A 17771-nucleotide genomic window follows, 5' to 3' on the forward strand; every position below is an offset into this window, starting at 1 on the left:
TAAAAATTTCTTCATTTCTTTCTTTTTCTTTCTATTATTTAGTTAGTTTTTTTTTCTCTTTTTTTTTTTTTTTTTGCTTAAAATTCTATATACATTTGCATTAAAATTATCTATTAAATAATGTATAAAGTAAAACTTAATGTACAAATTCTTAATTTTATATTAAAATTCTATTTGAGTCTATATACTGTTAAAAAAAATTATTTTTTTTTCTGTTTTCTTTTTTTTTTTTTTTTTTTTTTAATTTTTTTATGAAAGTTTATAGACTGGAAGCTTATTTTTTTTTCTTAGCATTATTACTCAATTTCAATTCGTAGCAGATATTATTGGTACTATCATTCTTATTAAAATTTCTGTATAGAAAGTAAATTCATTCATTAATTATAAAAGTTATTAACATGATGTTTTTTTTTTTTTTTTTTTTTTTTTTTTATATATATATATTGTGTGAGAAGGCAAAAAAAAAAAGAAAAGAGTAGAACAGGAAGGAAAGAAATATGAGAGGTACAGATTTCAATGTATCTACAAAAAGACGCATGCGTCTGGGAGGAAAAAAAACCTATTTATTTGTAAGCAATTTTGGCTCTATCACAATGAATGATTTTTCTCTTTCCCGGTTTATATTCGATTTCTATATAATTTTTATCAGGAAATATTTCTGTAACTTTATACGGACCTAAATAATTATCATCAAATTTACCATCTCTCTGATTCTTTACTAAGAATATTTTTTGGCCTATTTTGAAATTTACTGGATTAATTTTTTTATCATACCGTACTTTGGATCTTTGCTTTGAATTTTCTAAATTTTGTTTTGCTTCTTTCCGTGATTCTAATAATCTAGTTGCAAGTTCCTTAACAAAATCTGCGTATGTAGGAATCTCGTCTAGATAGGAAAATTCTGATGGTAATCGTGCTTCTTTACTAAAAACTAATTTATACGGCGTGAATTTCGTACCTTCGTGTACACTTGTGTTGTAAGCAAAAGTGGCATGAGGCAACCATTTATCCCAATCATCGTGACTTGTAAAATGTTTAATATAATCAGTTAAAACTTGGTGGCTTCTCTCGAGAGAACCATTCGATTGAGGATGAAAAGCTGTTGTCTTAATTTGGTCCATTTTGAAAATTTTGGCTATGCAACCCATTACTTTACCTATAAAAGCTTGACCTTGGTCTGTTAAAATTACTTTCGGGCAGCCGTGTTTTAATATAAAATTCTCGACTAATGCTATTGCGATATCTTTAGCCGTTATGGACACTAAAGGTATTGCAAAACAATATTTTGAAAGGTCATCTTGCATCGTTAAAATATATGAATATCCGTTAGCTGAAGTTTCATTCGGTACTACTATATCTAATGCTAATTTATCCCATACTTCTGCGGATGTGTCTGTAATGACCATCGGATGTTTTGTTTTTATTCTAACTAATTTCTTTTTCTGGCAACTAATACATTTCCTAACGAAATCTTCAACATGCTTTTTGATATTGTCCCAAAAATATTTTTGTCTAATTCTATTATAAGTTTTAGTTACTCCTTTATGTCCTGCTATTGAAGTTTCGTGATTTTCGGCTATTATTTTTTCTCTTTCCTCTGCTGGAGGTATTATTATTTCATCTTTGCAAATAATTATTTTTAAATCGCTACCTTTGAAAATTTTAGCAATAATATTTTTAATTTTCGTCCAAACTGTTTTTGATAAATTGCTTCTACCTTGAGAAATACTAACTGATTTTATTTTTGATTTTTCCATATATAACTTTAAATTTTTGAAAGCTTTACAATAATCTTTTTCAGTTGGTGTATCTCGACTATCACTTTGAGTTATCAACGCGAGTACTTTCTTTTTAGATGATCCCATTTTGATTACTTGACCTGTTTTATAATTAGTTAAAGGGCTTAATTTTAAATATCCTGACACTAAAAACTGTTTCCCGATTTCACTTGGTACGGTACCATCAGCGTTAATGAAACATAAATAACAATTTTTCTGCATTTCTAAGTTATCTCTTGTTTCGTGTACGTTCTCGTTACTGTAGTCGTTTGAAGTATTTGAATTTATAGATATATTACCGTCAGAGTCTATTTCCTTGTTAGATAAATTGTCGTTTGCTATTATGATCGCATTGTCGTTTGATTTGTTTTGATTTCTGTCCGAATTTAATTGTGTCGAATTTCGTCGTATGTCTATTTCATTATCAGATGAGTTTATCTGTTCGATTTGGTCAAAATTTTGGTCATTAAATGAATTTATTTGTTCTATCTGTTCGAAATTTTCGTCGTCAGCTGAATTTTTCTGTTGATCGAAGTTCAGGTCGCTGAATGAATTTATTCGTTCAGGCGATTTTGAATTTCGATCAGCAGGTGAATTTAGTGTAGGGTTTTGTGATTCTCTACGTGATGTAGTTTGTTGTGAATTTTCTGGGCTTGTATTTTCGTTTATTATTGACAATCTATCATTAGTTCGTTTATTATTTAAATTTTGTTGACGTTTAATTGCTTTTAGAGTAACCATTATGTCTGGTAATTTGGGTTGTGAATTTTTATTATTTGGCTTTTTTGTTTTATTTTTAAAATTTTTCGCAAGATGTTGTATTTTATTCGGAATCTGTTTTTGTGTATGTGTATGTTCGTCGTAGTCTGTACAGCATGAACATGTTTTGAGTTTACGTTTTCTAGTCGATCTACGTAGTTCTGGTGTAATTTTATTAGTATGTGTTTGTTCTGCATCAGTACCGTGAGGTCTGTTCTTGTCTGCGTCTGTTAAATTTGGGTTTATTTTTGTAGTGTTTGTTTTTGTCTTTTCTGTATTTTTATTGGCTATTTTTTCCTGTGTCATTGTGTTAGTTTTTATGGTTTTTGTTTCGTCGGGTGATTCTACTGTCATGGGTTCAATTACAAAAGAATTTTCTCCTATGTCGTTAGTTTACATGTTTATGTTATTTTCTGGTTCATTATGAATTACCGCAGAGACGTCCATAATTTTTGGATAATCGCCTCCTTCGTCAGAAGACCAAGGAATTGCACCTCCCATGTCTTTTTTATTTATGGATTTGGGTGTGATAGGAGTTCTTGGAGTGATAGGGATTGTTTCGAAAGGTGATTCAGTACTAATGTCATTTGAATTTTCTGAATATATTTTTGAATAAGTCATTTCTGTCTCGTCAGTGTTTGATTCGTCATCAGAAGTTTCTGGAATAATTATTTTTTCAATTTTCTTACTTTGTTTATTTATTTTTCTACGTGAACGTATTGTAGGAGAGGGTGTAAACTCTGCCATTTTAGTTGTCCTTTTGATTTGAGAAGGATTAAATTTATTTTTATTAATTTTTACATTTTTCTTATCTGTCTGTATTTTTGGATTTGGGTGTGTAGATGTAGCTGGTGTTTGTACGTTGGGTGGTAATGACAATGGAGTTTTCGTGGTTTTACCACTTTCAACTTGCGGATTTGGGGATTGAGGTGTTGGTGTTAAATTACGTGAATTTTTATGTTTTGGAGAGTTTATAGAATTATTAGAAATATAAGACAAACCGAAATCTGTCATATCAGATTCGTCACTTAAATACGAAGGGTTGTCTTTAATGAGTTTTTTTCTCAGAGTTACAGCATCATACATGTCTCCTGATGACGACGATCCGTCAGAATAATCAGGAAGAGTTATTGATTTATCTGGTTCTGGATTTGATACGACTTTGCATTTAGAATTTTTTTTTAATTTTGCATTCTCGTTAGAATTACGCATGCGATTTGAATTTTCGTTAGAATTTAATTTATTTTTATTATTTTCATTTTGATTTTTAGAATTGAAGTTTTTATTTATTGAATTTGAATTTAGTTCTTGAGGATTATTTGTTTCCAAGTTTGTGAATATTTTATCATTTTTATTTTTACTTAAATCATCTTCGCTTAGTGATTCAGTGCTCGAAAATTTTTTATATGGATTATATCGTCTGACGTCAGATCTTTTCATTTTTTAATTTTTATTTTTACCGATATATCCGTTTTTATTATTTTTAACTAATCGCCGGTCGCTAGGGTAGCTAATCCTATTGCCGTCGCTAGTAGATTTGACGACTGGGTCCATAGTATTGTTACTGACTAGCCCAACCGCTTGAGTTTTTGGCTCAAGAATTTGACGTTTTTTGACCGAATCTTCTAGACCGACCGCTTGAGTATTTTGCTCAAGATTTTGAATTTTTGAATTTATTTTTCTAACTCCGTCGACTGAGTTAGTCGCAATTTTATTTTTATCGCGAATTATTTTCTTACTTGGAGTAATTTCCTCTGAACTTGAATTATTATTTTTGTTAAAATTTTTTTTATCGTTACTCGAGCTAATTGACTCTGAATTAGTTTTGTATTTAGGTTTCTTTTTAAAGACTTAACCATCGTCTGAAGGATCTGAAGTCCTCAATCTAGCGATTCCGGGTTTTCCAGGTCGTCATTTAATTTTAATTGGATAAACTTCGCGGTTTTCAATTATTGGGTTACGCGATAAAGCGTCCGCGTTTGTGTTTATTTTTCCCGCCTTATATAATACGGTACATTCGAACTCTTTAAGCCGTTCTCTCCATCTCATTACACGCGATGTTGGGTCATTCATATTGTTTACCCACACCAGCGGTCTGTGATCAGTGACAAGAGTAAACTCTGCCATAGAGATACGGTCTAAATGTTTTCATACCAAATAAGGCTGCGACCATTTCTTTTTCGGTGGTCGAATAATTTTTTTCGTGTTTATTGAGCACACGAGAAGCTGCTGCAACAATTGTGTCTTCGCCAATTTTGCCTTGTGAGAGAATTGCTCCAACTGCATAGCCCGAAGCATCGGTCGTTAAAATAAATGGTTTCGAAAAATCTGGATACTGCAATATCGGAGCTGTACATAGTTTATCGCGCAAGGTTTCAAAAGCTATCTGATGTTCAGGCGCCCATGAAAATCTTGCGTTTTTGCTTGTAAGATCGGATAGGCACTTAGAGATTTTTTCGAAATCCTTGATAAATCGCCGATAGTAACCAGCAAGTCCAAGAAATTCTCTCACTTGAGTTTTCAGGTGTTTTGAAACATTTGATCGCCTTAATTTTATCGGGATCAGGCTTGACACCGTCGGCAGATATAAGATGGCCTAAATAAATTACTTCTTTTTTTAGGAATTCACATTTATCGGCTTGTAGAGTTAAATTCGCGCTTCGCAAACGTTTGGCTAATTTTTCGAATTTAGTGTTATGTTCTTCTAGAGAACGTGCGTAAATGACTATATCTTCTAAGTAAACAAAGAGATCTGCTCCTTGTAACTCGCGTAAAACTAAATCTATTAACCTTTGGAACGTTGCTGGAGCATTTTTAAGTCCAAATGGCATTCTATTAAATTGATAATGACCATGAGGAGTTGTAAATGTTGTTTTGTGCTTATCTTTAGGATCTACTTTTAATTGATGAAAACCCGATTTTAAATCAAATACTGAAAAATAAATCGCACCACCTAATTGATCAAGAATATCATTTATCAACGGTAGTGGATATGCATCTTTAACAGTTTTATCATTTAATTTACGATAATCTATAACTAAACGCCATCTTTTATTGCCTGTAGAATCAGCCTTTTTGGGTACGATCCATAAAGGGGAATTATATGGTGAGGTCGAAGGTTCAATAATATCCATTAACATTAGTTCTGTTATCTGTTTTTCTATTTCGTCTTTCTGTGCTGGAGGGTGTCTGTATTGTCGAGTATTTACGGGAACGTCATCGATAGTGGGTATAGTATGAGCTGCAGTGTCTGTAGCGCGCAGTGGTTCTCCTGGAATGTGGAATAGGTCAGCGTATTTCTCTACTAGAGAAACTATTGCTTTACGCTCTTCCTCATTCAGATGTTTTAAACGCAAGAGTTTTAACACTTCGTTGACACGATTTTCCCGGGCCCTGGTACTATTATCGTATCTATCCGTGTCGTCTTGAAACCAGTATCCTCGTCTTCGCTTGTCCCAAATGGGTACAGAGGAATTACGGGTACTTTTACTTCTACATCTTTGTCAAGAGTATTTATTGTGTACAAATAAGCGATTCCGTTATTATTACTCACTAAAGCTTCGCCCGCGTAAATACCGTTTTCAAATTCGATACGAGGTGTATAACCCTCTTTAAGTTTACTATCTACTCGAACAAACATTGCCGTTTTCGTTCGAGCTTTTAAAACGAAATATTCTCCTTCTGTTAATGATATTTATAGATTATTTAAATGTTGAAATGTTACCGTATTGTCTACTAAATTTATTATTGTGCCGTGTTCTCGTAAAAATTCCATGCCAAGTATGCCCGTATAATCTAAAGGAAATTCGTCCGGTATTATATGAAAATAAGTGTCCTTATTAAAAATTTGTATTTTTATTCTACCCAAAGTGATAGCCTCGGAGACACCGTTCAATTTGTAACAATATGATTCGTCGATTAATTTTTTATATTTTACTTCCCCGTATTTTATTAAATTTAAATTACATCAGGTGTCTACTAAAATTTTCCCATAGTTAGATATTATATCTTTGGATCTGAACATAATTGACGTAGGTTTATAATCAATTGACATGGCACCCACGGAATAAGTTTTTGTCGGTATTCTTAGTTTTTGTTTAAATTTTGGCGCTGAATTGCTACGTTTCCCATCGGAGCGCCGACTCGAGGGAACGCTTGGTCGTTTCCCGTACCTGTACTCGGCTTTGCATTTAAACCGTCGCGTTTTCCTTCATTATAATTTTTTTTACGACAATTGTTTACTGCATGACCGTTCATTTTACAGTAATCACATTGAAGAATATTTTGGTTTATAATTTGATTTGATTCAATATTCTTTCTTTGAATTAAAATTCTACATTCCTAAATATTATGATTGTTTCTTTTGCAAAAATTACAAAACTTATTTGGGTTGTTTCGATTTTGATTATTAACCTGTTCCGATTTTTCACGACTGTTTCTGTTATAATTTTTATTAAATTGCTGATAAGGATTCAAATTTCGAATGTGGTGATTATTTTGGTTAATTGTGTTGTGTGGGTTTGGGTCTTGGATTGCGAAACAATTTTTATTTGAATTATTATCGAATGGCTTGTAAAGTTTATTTATATTTTTCATTTGCTGTAATTTTTGTTCCCCTTTAGTTGCTGCAGTAGCGGCTGTAGCAAGATCCGCGAATTCGTCATTGTGTAAAAATAAAGCAAGTCTTGGTTCTAAACCCGAAATAAATGCTTGTACCGCGGTTTCTTTAGCCAAAACTATTTTTTCATCTTTACTATTACCGCCCGTATCCGCGATTTTTGAGCAAGTGTCCTGTAAATGTTTATTCACTCTATGGTAAAAGTCCATTACGCGTTCACTCGATTTTTGCTCCGAGTCATTAAATTCTTTTAACCAAACTGAAACTTGTTTGCTTAATCTAAAATTTAAATTTAAAAATGCAATAAATTCGTCTATTGTTTTTACGTTTGACCCGCTTACTCTAATTAAAGGTTCGCCTTTGCATTTGGATTTTAATATCCTAACGAGCGCGTCCTCGTTTATTTCTCTTAGATATTCTTTCGCGTCTTTGCATGCCTGTATGAATGATTCTGCTGGATAACTTATACCGTCAAAGTCTGGTATAGTTTTGAAAAATTCTTTGTAATCGAATTTGTTATTTGCACTTAAATTATTCGTTAAATTAAGATTGGGAGGTAGTTGGTGTGAAGTACCCACGGGTGGATTTCTTTCGAAATGTGTTTTTAATTGTTGAGAAATAGCTGCTTGACAATTTTCTTCGAATTTATTTTTCATTTCAGTTTTTCTGCTAGTAATTGTTCGATTTGAGCTTTTAACGCTAGTACTTCATTTTGGGTTTCCGTAAGGGAAACTTCCATTTGTTCAAGACTCATTATTGTTTATATAGATATTTCGAAAGACAGAAAAAAAAAACTTTTAACAATATAATTGACTTACTACTTAGTTGTTTACAGGTTTGAATTTCAGATGAATCGGTAATTGTAGTTGATATAGAGATCTTCGTTGCCGTCGGAAGGTTGATGGAAACACGTTGAGCAGAATGTGTGATGACTGTAGATTTCTCAGCTGTAGTTGATATTGAACTGCGTCCGTCGGGCGTCGTGAATGATATTGGTAGTTTTATTTTATTTTAAATTTTAATTCTTCATTAACTTCACTTACTTGAATTTTATTATGAATTTTATTGTTAATTCACAAAATTTTATTTTTTTTCTTGATGTATATGATTTTTATAAATTTATATACTTTTTTTTTTGTTTATTAATTTATTTGAGAGCAGAAAAAAAAATTTAATTTCAGATCTTGAATAATAAAAATTCAATTTTCAATTTAAATGTTCGACGAGAAAAAAAAAAATTTGTTATTTTATCTTAATTATTTTTGAATTTTTTTTTTTTTAATTTCAATTATTTAGATTTTTATTATTATTTATTTCACTCACTTCAATTCTCAATTAACTTTTCACTTCTGTTTCACAATTTTACTTCTTTTTTTTTCTTTATTTAGGAAAAAAAAATTTCTGATTTCGACAAAAAAAAATTTGTAATATTTTTTTTTGTGTTGCTCAATTTCACTTTGAGAACTTGATGTTAATTTTTGTAAAAAAAAATTTTCGGATTTTTGAGATTTTACCAGTCTATTCGGGGGCTGTTCGAATCCGTCGCTGCCACCAATTTTAATTATATAATAAGTTGTTACGTCCTGGTTGATGTTTTGGCGCTGGCGTGGTTGAGCGGTCGATTTGAATTGGACGTAATGAGAACTTATATATAATTATAAATAATTATTTAGTAGGGGTTGAACAGCCACCATTCGGTGGTTGAAATAAACTGGTTATTATTTTATTTCTCAATCCGATTTATTCAATTGTAAAAGAATAATTTCAATAATGTGAAAATATACAATTGAATCAATTTATAAATTGTTAAAGTTCGTCTAACAATAACTTCGAAAGGGTGAGAAAAAAGTTTAGTATTTAGTATTGAGCCTGACTGCTCTCTATGATTCTATATTTCAGACTGCATTCTCTAGATCGAAAAAAACTAGAGTAAGTCGCTTATCAATACGAGGCGCTTGGGCATCAGGCTCGCGCATCGTTCGATATAGAGAAGTGGATCGTGATAAGCAATATTCTCCGATGATCCATTCTCCGTTCTCACGCTTTCTCCGTTTTTATTATTAACAAATGAGTCACTTATCTATGAATAAAGTTATCTTAGAACAAAATAGATGTTTGTGCAGCTGCACGTCTCGAGGATTTACTCAAGGCGTCAGCGTTTATTTGTACATAACAAATATTAAGAGAAAAATAACTTTATCAATATGTTTCAAATATTCTAAATAATTATATTATTTTATGTTCTATTATTTTATATTATTATGTTATGTTATATTAATATATTATATTATATCCTATAATATAGAGTGACTTATTAATTATGCAACTTGCTAAATTATCAATATACATCTTAATTAATTACTTAGGTCTCAGATCAGTCTCTTAATAATTAGTATTTAAAAATAGTCAGAGACATCTGACGAGCAGGTTGGGACGTAACAGATGGATGAGGTCAAGTGTGTATAATGGCTTATCTGAAAATCTTAGTGCTTATAAGTGGAGGAAATCCGTATGGATATGGGGAGAAATTGCGTTCTACCACTAACCATGAGCAATCTGTAGATCAATACAAGGAATTGGTACCATGGGACACTCATTCCAAGCCCCACTCCGACCAGGGTCTCTCGATTTCCTGAAATGGGAGGAGTGTTTGGGTCCAATTGACGTCGGACTCGTGGTGGCTGTTAGTAAGGCACCCACATGCTATGCATGGTGAAAGGGTAAGCTAATATGAGCTTATGCTTATATTTTGCTTTTATAATATACGGAGTCAGAATATACAAATAGGGTTTACGCAGCGTGAGTATGCCCAAAAGGGCGTGGTATTGGCCGCAAAATTATGAATTTTTTAATTTTGGCAAAAAAAATTTTTTATTTTCACCCCTGAGTCTAGCATAGTTACAAAAAAAAATATCATTTTGAGAAAAAAAAAGATTATTTCACCACGCTTTTATTAACGCACTTTCATGAATTGTTCGGGTGGAATATTGTTACCGATTTTAAACTACCTTTCCGATAAACTATAGATTTGAAATTTGAAGCATGACTCAGAACTTGATGACAGTGCAAGAAAAAAAAAATAAAAATGAAAAAAAAAAAAAAAAAAAAAACAAAGCGAATAAAAAATTCGTATCCATTTGTTTCTATGCTCGGTATTAAATTTTTAAAATAATTTTAAAACTAACTTCTGGATATGACTTATATTCTCGAATATAACTCACAACTGAATGCCCGATAGAAGAAACACCGTTTAATTAAGATTTAATGAAGGAAATGGAAAGAATGCGACGACTAGGACCTCCAGATGTATTTAAAATTTTTAACTAAAAAAGATATGGCTTTCATTGCTTTTGATATTTTTAAGTACAAGTTTTATAAAACATGATTTTGTTTGCTTCTTAATTTTGTTTTTCAGAAAAAAGAAAAACAATCAACTAGTTTGATAGTTTACTGGTAGGTAGACATAACGATTTCCTATTTCAGATATAATTAGGTGTTATCAAGGTGTTCGAAATCGATTTAAAAATTTCACACACATAATATTAAAAAGCAGAAAATGATCGAAATAAAAAAACTTATTAATGTACCACGTTTTTAGAACAGACTCATGACTGTAAAATAATATCTCTGAGGCGCATCAAAATTTAAAACCACATGCAGATTTCGAACTTCTTACAAATAGTCCTGAAAATTCAGGCGGCTGAGGCAGCCGTTCGGCACGCGCGTGGCTCGGGTGATCACCGAAGTTAAGTAGCATCGAGCATGATCACTACTTGGCTGGGTGACCGTTTAGCCACACGTCGGGTTCGAACGAAGATCTCTGATCGCTAGGCGCGGGATGAAGATCCAGTTATCGGTAAAATGGGAATTTTATCGATCACTGGAACTTCACCCAAAACCGAACTGTTCTGGCTAGGTTTTCTCTCTGTGGTTTCCCTAGCCACTGCACCTCCATTGCACAAGGGAGGTTGTAGGGCATCACCGTAATGATGCAGTACAGTATAAGCACAAGTCGGGCCACAGCCGCACAACGGAAGGCAGAGGAGGAGATGTAAAGCAGTTTGCGACATAAAGGCAAAAAGTGTAGAAGGCCGTAATTGCGGCTATACACTAGAAAACGATTAAAATTAGTCCTGAAAATTCATGATTGTGGGTTTTATGAAAATACTTGTAAGATTTAAAACGATAAATGTGGGACACATGCAACCGATAATTGATACATTAATAGTTTAACTAACAATTTCATTGCACTACAAATGAATTGAATCAATGTGTGAGTTTTCTCATCATTTGCTCCACTCTTTATTTACTCTTACAGTTATGTATTGCATGCGTTCCACAGTTTCGTTTTAGATCGTCCAAAGTTTCTTTTACATAAAATGACCTTTTTTTCTTAACTATGCTAGACTCAGGGGTGAAAAAAAAATTTTTTTTTTGCCAAAATTAAAAAATTCATAATTTTGAAAAAAAAGAAAGCACCTCTCTGAAATTTTCAGGATCTCTTAAGATGTTTCGTTTTTCAAAATATATATTTTTTTTCAATAACCCCAAGTGTCCTCTTCAAAACTAAACTAAGACCATTCCTGTATCTATCATAGTTTTCGAGATATTCAAAAAATAAACTTGAAAAATTAGTGTTACATTTTGATTATTGGGAATGTTTCGACAAACCCTTTAAACGGGCATCTTTATTTCAGATTTTGTTGCACACTCTTTATTGCAGCCCTCCTAGGTTGCAAAGAATCTTCGTTTTTCCTGAAGTAGAAGCTGAGAAATAAATTTTTATATTATCGTCAGAGTCATTTTGAGGTTATTGTTAATCAGCGTAAAGTGATTTTAGTTCGTCCGGTGTTATAGTACCAATGCCTTATTTATTGACGTTTATATTTACTTCTCTTATTATCATCTACTCAGAAGCATTTGGGGAAAAAAATCATAGGTGGCGTTAGTGGAACCTGTTGGTGGTGGTTTGTTTACATCAGTGAGCTGTCAAAACAAATCAAAATATAAACTTTCACGCTAAATGTCTGTCATCATCTAGTGTGTCCTGTTATGCTCTGTGTTAGAGGTAAGAAAGTAGCTAAAAGTAACAAAACCTGCTTGACTTGTAAATCTTCTTATCATCCTAGTTGTCTCAAGGAAGCGTTGAAATTTAAACCACCAACAAATTGTTGTGTGATATCTTTTGAAGCTCCATTATCTCCACTTGAATTGACAGCAGATTCATCTAAACGTTCTAGTTTTGTTAGATCTACAAATCAACGGTCATCACTTTCTAGCTCTAAATCAATTGGTTCTTCGCTTAAAACTCCACCGGTTTCAATTGTGTTAGAAGAGTCTGATTTTATGTTACCAGTCATGGATTCACCGCCGATGACCACTACAAGCGGAACTACTTCTTCAAGTAATTCTGCTATATTGAAGAGAAATATTAGCACTCCCAAAGGGACAAGTTCTTTAATTGATAAACTTGATTGGACAAAAGATACGCTTGATCAAAAAATGAACCTGCTACTTGATATGTCATTCAAAAATAGCTATGAGATTTGTAAAGTCTCTCAAGATCTTAGTCAACACACTGAAGGCTAAAAACTATAATGACAACTTTAAATAAAAATAGTGCTGATATAAAAAAGCTTTCAACAAATCTTGACATCTTAAATAATTCAGTAGCAAAAGTAACAAATAAACAAAAGTCCACTGATGAAAAAGTAAACAAGATAGCTGAAGCTTGTAATGAAAATTCCACTACTATTGAGTTAGTAAAATCGACTCTTGATTCCATTGGATCAGTCAACAATACTTCGTCAGTGTCATCGAACGCGTCGTCGTCTCAGCTGATTTTGTCTGGGGTGTGTAACGGGTAAAACTGGGGTTAAATAAAAGTTATTAATTACTTGATAAGTTGAAAAAAATGAATCATCCAGAACCAGAAAAGATAAACCAGTAAATAGATAAGCAATATCTGAATGCAAGGAATTTAATAATTAGCCAATATTATTTTAAGTTAACATAAAATATCCCAGAAAACAAAATTAGAAAAATATACAAAACTACCCCTTTTTGCTCGGTTTAGCTCGCCGGAGTCCGGGGTTAAAAACAAAAGGGGTTTTTCAAAAGACAGACATAATTAAATATAATACTTTAATTTTTATTCAAATCAACACCTTTACATAGGCTTCGAGCCCTTGTTCTACTACCAATTATTTAAGCAAGGTTTTCATCACGGTTTATTATTATTTTAAAATACATACACACGGTTATGCGCTCAATTCCCACACACACCCACACACACAAAATTACGCGGACTAGTAACGCGGATCTACCCCCTCCCGGATGCTTCAGGGGTGTCTGGTCGACTTCCCCGTCGGCCCTGCACGAGTTCCCCTTCCCTGAGGGTAAGCGGATGGTCTCCGTCTAACCCCCACCTAATCGGCTAGTTTCACCTACCACCCCTTGGCAGAAGGCCTCAGAGTGGGGACCCTTAAATCTCCCCGAGAATCAAATTTCGCTTACCTTGGTCCGGTCGGACTCGGGGTAGTCGAAGTTCCAGATGTCGTCCAGGGAATGGTCTTCCTCCAGAAAACGTCTCGGGAGACTAAGTTTTCCCATACGGGCTTTACCGAGCGCTTTTATTATCTGAGCCATCCGTTACACATACGGAAAAGGATAAATTTCATCGCCCTCTATTGTTGCTTTCTGAAGCGTAGCGATAGAGAAATTATTCTAAGTCCAACCGACAAAAATCAAAGGAAACAGAAAAACGATGAAATATTATTCAAGAGATTGAATTTCTTCTAAGTTTTGTGTTTTAATATCAGTGAGAATTGAAAAAATATAATTTAACGAAATATAAAAATGGTTTGAAAAGAAAAAGAATGTGTTTAAGAGTTTGAGCAAACATTGAATACGGAGAAGTTAGCCGTTACGCACTCGCGAGCGAACGGAGAGAGAATGAAAGAATACGCGATTAAAATACTAAGTTAAATTAAACTCTCTCACATTATTTTTTCATATTTTGTCTTATTCTGTATTTCTTTCAATCTCTTAAATCTTTTAAGAGATTCATATGGAATCATTTTTCACCTTTTTTTTTTCACCTTTAATTTTACTGGCTCGGGACTTAGAATAATTTTCGCTCGGCGCGCATTCATATTCTCATTCTATACACTCGTACCAATGTAATATCACACAAAATCTTAGTAATAATATAACACAGCCATAGTAAATAAATCAACATAGTTATAGTGATAGTTTTAGTATATTAAAAAAAAGAAACCACAGCAGTAGTTAATAATAGTAATCAAGTAATAGTTATAATACCAATATTTAAGTAGATTACAATAAACCAGTAGTAATTAAGTAACGTAGTTATCTAGTCATAGTTAATAAAAGATATAGTTTTTTTTAAGTACGAGTAGTAAGTAGAATAAACACCATAGTTTAGGTTTAGTCATAAGTAATAATAACAATAGTAATACTAGTTATAAATCATAGTAATAAGTAATAATAAGCAATTAATAATAGTCATAAGAAAATCACAATAGTAATTAGTCAAATAGTAATAAGAAAATCATAGTAGTATAAGTAACTAGTAATAAGAGTAAAACAAAACAAAACTTGGTCCGCACAAAAACGGGTCTACCATCACAGGTGCCAAAACAAATTACGTCAAACTTATCATCAACGGAAATTGTACATCATGTATTCAATAAACTGAATATCTCTAACCTAGAAAATGGTATTCTCAGTGTACGGGAATTGAAAAATAGAAATCCCTCAACATCACATGGATTGAGACACTCATTCGTTCTGAATTTAAAATCCTGTCAAGTTCGTGATCATATTATCAATGTGAAACGTTGTGTAAAAAAAATATTAATTAGAGAAACATTTCATACTGTAGCAAATGTTGCTGATGGACAAATTTATCAAAATGAATTTCTGCATCCGAAGGCATACAAACTTTTAAAAACCACAAAAACAAAAGCAAAAGAACTCAAATATAAATATGCTTGGGTGTATAAAGGCGTAGTTTATTTGAAAAAAAGCGATGACTCCGCTAAAATTGAAATACATTTTGTAAATGATCTAAATAAACCAAATTAACAATTACCACGCAAACATATCTCAAATTGTCAAGCTTTAAATATACTAACTCTCAATATAAATAGCTACCTCGCTCATACAGTTCAGTTTGATATCTTAGTTGCTGAAACGAAGCCACATATCATTACTATTGTAGAAACTTGGCTAAATTCAGATGCCTCTATTGCGCTGGAAAACTATGTTATTATTCGTAGAGACAGATGACTTATTGATGAATCAGGACGTTACATAAGAGGTGGTGGCCTGGCTTGCTTTATTCATAAGTCACTAAAATCAAGAGTTCTACACACTTCGGTTACAAATCACCTAAATCAGCCGGAATTCATATTAATTGACGTCTCAATGGAAACTGGATCTCATATACTGTTATCTGCTATATATAGAAGGCCTCAAGGTTATCTATTGGATAGTTTTTTTATTGAGTTTGGGAAGCGATATCCACACTACAATAACATAATCATCACGGGAGACTTAAATTGTAATCACCTTAAAACTGATCGTTTAGCTTGTCATCTACAGTCTTTTATAACAGAATTTGCTTTATTCTGTGTACCACATGGTCCAAATTATCATACAAATGAAGTTGATTCGTGGTTGGACGTTATTATTGTTGATAATGAAGACAAAGTAGGAAATTACTCTAAATCCACAGCGCCTTTTATTGGAGGTCATGATTATACATTCATAGAGTATAAGCTTGAACACCCAAAAAAGTGTAATAAAGTAAATAAATACCGTGATTTCAGAAACTGTGATCCCTTGGCTTTTTCACAGTCTCTAAATATGGAGTTAAATGTAAATAATATTGATATTGATAACTTGGATCCAGATGAGCTTACTTCTTACTTTTTGACGGTAGTATCAAATTCTCTAGATAAATATGCACATTTCTCGGAGAGGAAGATTAGTCGTCCAAATAGCCCTTGGTTAATAAAGGAATTAAAGAATGAACTAAGACATCGTAATGCTATCTACAATCGAGCGCGTAGAAATGGTGACCAAAATCTTCTAAAATACTATAAAAAACTAAGGAGTGAATTAAACGTTAAACGAAACACAAAGCGTAACAATTACTTTACCACTATTTTGGCCAAAGAATCATATGGTTCCTCAATATGGACAAAACTTAAACAATCAAGTATCATAAAATCAAAACAGTCATCACCATCAGACCATTTTAGTGCCAATGAACTAAACAACTTCTATGCTACTACTCTGACTAGACATCCTTCTTGCGGCAAAGAGCTTGTGCAGGATTTGCCATTACACTATATTAAAAAAGTGGACTGCGAGTTCCGCTGGTCCAAAATTGATATTGTTGATGTCACAAAAAGTCTGCATCTTACTCTTTCAAAATCTGCTGGAAAAAGTCCAGATGGGTTGGACTTGAAATTGCTGAGAGATCATCTTGCACAAATTTCACTATTCATGACCGCTATTTTCAATCGCTCACTAGAGACCGGCATCTTTCCAGAAGTGTGGAAATCTGTTTTCATTGTTCCATTAAATAAAGTTACACCACCAAAATCTTTATCTGATACGCGGCCCATAGCGAATCTCTTACATGCATCCAAAGTATTTGAGCTTATTATTGCAAATCAAATAGTTATGTACCTGGAAACAAATAACCTACTGGATGATTATCAATCTCGGAAAAATCAAAGTACGCAAGCTGCACTACTGAGACTAACTGATGAGATTCATCGTGCGATCGATAATGATGACTTTACATTCTGATTTTGTTTGATTTCACCAAGGCATTTGATTATCTAAATCCAAAAATGCTTTTGATTACGATGTTTGAATTTGGTTTTGCTATTGAAACTATTCTTTGGTTTCAGTCTTACCTCTCAGGTAGATCTCAGATGATCATTGATCCGTCTAATGTTCCATCACAATAATTATTTACTTTCTCTGGTGTTCCACAAGGATCTATTCTAGGTCCGATCATCTCTTTGATCGCAATAAATGGAATTGTAAAGCGTTTAAGATATTGCAAGCATGGTCTCTTTGCTGATGATGTGAGCCTATCTCCATTTTAAACTTTTCAACTTAAATGAGGCCGCTGCGCGTCTTACCGCTGATGCTCAAGCTATTGCAGATTGGGCGAAGGAAAACGGCCTTGACATAAATTTAAAGGAGAGTAAGGTGAAGATTTTAGGTAGTAACCGAAAGCTTAAGCTACTTGAAACCTGCCAGGTTCCAGAAATTAAAATTGACGAAAGTATCATCCCTTATATAAACACGGCTAAACATCTCGGTTTATATATCTCAAATAACCTTTCGTGGGATGCTTACATTTCACAACTATCGCGCAAAGCCTATGCTTCAATAAACAGTTTAAAATATAGAAAAAATATACTTTCTTTGTCTTGCCGTAAATTATTAGTTATAACCACGCTTCTACCAATTATCGATTATTGTTACATCGTTTACTTGGACTTATCTAAACGACTTGATAAGAAGCTACAGCAGATAGTGAATAACTCTATAAGATTTATTTTTAA

The 17771-nt window shown here is 32.9% G+C and overlaps 1 protein-coding gene across 7 annotated transcripts in view; it reads left to right on the forward strand.

Moving 5' to 3' along the window:
* The window catches only part of LOC103571586 (exocyst complex component 1), a 107604-nt gene that overhangs the window by 74326 nt on the left and 15507 nt on the right, over positions 1–17771 (forward strand). The window contains exon 4 of one of the 7 annotated variants that reach the window (XR_001345171.2): positions 9562–9875. The exons of the other annotated variants lie outside the window; for them this stretch is intronic. The gene's annotated coding sequence lies outside the window, so the exon portion shown is untranslated. The remainder of the gene's footprint in view (positions 1–9561; positions 9876–17771) is intronic. 7 annotated transcript variants of the gene reach the window in all.

This window comes from Microplitis demolitor, chromosome 9, assembly GCF_026212275.2.
Source record: "Microplitis demolitor isolate Queensland-Clemson2020A chromosome 9, iyMicDemo2.1a, whole genome shotgun sequence".
Classification (NCBI taxonomy): domain Eukaryota; kingdom Metazoa; phylum Arthropoda; class Insecta; order Hymenoptera; family Braconidae; genus Microplitis; species Microplitis demolitor.